The sequence below is a fragment of the Cebus imitator genome, unplaced genomic scaffold, assembly GCF_001604975.1.
Source record: "Cebus imitator isolate Cc_AM_T3 unplaced genomic scaffold, Cebus_imitator-1.0 Scaffold449, whole genome shotgun sequence".
NCBI lineage: Eukaryota > Metazoa > Chordata > Mammalia > Primates > Cebidae > Cebus > Cebus imitator.
Window position 1 is genome coordinate 2375942 of NW_016107764.1, and position 2027 is coordinate 2377968.

The window sequence follows — 2027 nt, forward strand, 5'->3', positions numbered from 1 at the left end:
AGGTGCCCGCCACCACACCAGGCAAATTTTTTTATTTTTAGTAGAGACAGGGCTTCAACATGTTGGCCAGGCTGGTCTCAAACTCCTGACCTCATGATCCACCTGCCTTGGCCTCCCAAAGTGCTGCGATTACAGGAGTCCCCAGATTTTAACTCATTCCAGCATGGAATCAAAAGTCCAAAGTCCAAAATCTCATCTGTGAGCCTGTGAAATCAAAACAAGTTATCTACTTCCAAGATACGATGACGGTGTACAGGCAAAAGACAGACGTTCCCACTTCATCAGGGAGGGGTAAGCAATAAGAAAGGGTGGCAGTACGAGGTGTGACGAGTGAGAAGGAGTCCAACTAGAGGAAAAAAAAGCCATGGTCGGGCGTGGTGGCTCACGCCTGTCATCCCAGCACTGTGGGGGGGCGGGGCAGGCAGATCCCAGTTACTCGGGAGGCTGAGGCAGGAGAACCGCTTGATCCTGGGAGGTGAAGGCTGCAGTGAGCCGAGATCACTCCATTGCACTCCAGCCTGGGTGACAAGAGCAAAACTCCATTCCAGGGGAAAAAAAATGGCCACCTCTGGAGCCCACACAGGCAGCAGTTCCTGCCCATCCTCCCGGTCAGCAGGAAGGAGGTTGCTTCCTGGGCAGCACTCCCAAACCGTGCAAGAAGTAGGCAGTGACTTTCTTTTTGCAGCCAGTCCTGGTGTCTCTTGCAGCTCACGAGAGAGTTGGCATGCAAATCCGTGGACGTCACCCCGGAGCCCAGGGTGCCAGCTCCTCTGAAACAGGGCCCCTCAGTGCTGCTGCTGCCGTGGCCGTCCCTGCTCCAGCTACAAACAGAAGCTCAGTTGCTGCCTGCTGGCTGTCTGAGATCTGCCCCTTCGGTTCTGGTTGCTCCCCACATGGCCTGGGAAGGAACCCGTGCTTGCTGGCAGCCCCTCCCACCCAATATGGGCACAGGCCGGCCACCTGCAGCAGACAGCTTGCTCCATGCTGCCAAGCCCAGCCTCAAACAAGTCCTAAAACTGCCTCACTCCTTCTTTCCCAGCCCCAGTGGGAGGAGGGGATGATTCTCACTTCCAGTCTTTGCCCATCGCTTCTTTATGTGGGGTTCACCTCTCCCGAGGATGCCTGTTGGTGGAAGCACGTTTTCCTTCCACGGGTAACTCCACCGCCCTAACAGCATGGGGGCTTCTTCCATGGCCTCCACAGTTATGAAATGCTGCAGCACCGACGGTGTGTTACCCTGGGTGCCATCAACAGCACTTCAGAAGAGGTGACTTAACAACAGAAACTAATTGTTCTCACACTTCTGGGAGCCAGAAGAGACCAAAGTGTCACGGGCTGGGTTTCTCCAGAGGCTCGTCTCCTTGGCTCCCGATGGCCGCCTTCTTGCTGTGTCTCAGCATGGCCCTCCCTCCCTCCCTCTGTGCACACCCCATGCTGTGTCACCGCGTGGTCCTCCCTCTCTCCGTGTGCATGCATATCCCATGTCTCTCTGTGCATCTGAATTTCCTCCTCTTCGAAGAACCCTCGTCAGATCATATTAGGGCCACACAAAGTCCCTGTTTTAACTTTAATACCTCTTTGGAGGCTCTATCTCCAAATCCAATCACACTCTGAGATACTGCGGATTAGGTTCAGCATTTAAGTTTCAAGGAAGCAGTACAACTCATAACAGGTAGATTTCCCAAAGCCTGCATTGTTCAATTTTAATCAAACAGGAATTATTATATATTTCCCCTGTAAAATAAGAGACAAGAGCTGGGCATGCTGGCTCATGCCTGTAATCTCAGCACTTTGGGAGGCTGAGGTAGGCAGATGCCCAGGAGTTCAGGACTAGCCTGGCCAACATGGCTAAACCTTGTATCTACAAAAAATACAAAAATTAGCCGGACATAGTAGCATGCACCTGTAGTCTCAGCTGCTCAGGTGGCTGAGGTGGGAGGGCTGCTTGAGCCCAGGAGGATGAGGTTGCAGTGAGCCAAGATCGCACCACTGCACTCCAGCCTTAATAATGATAGAGGGAGACCCTA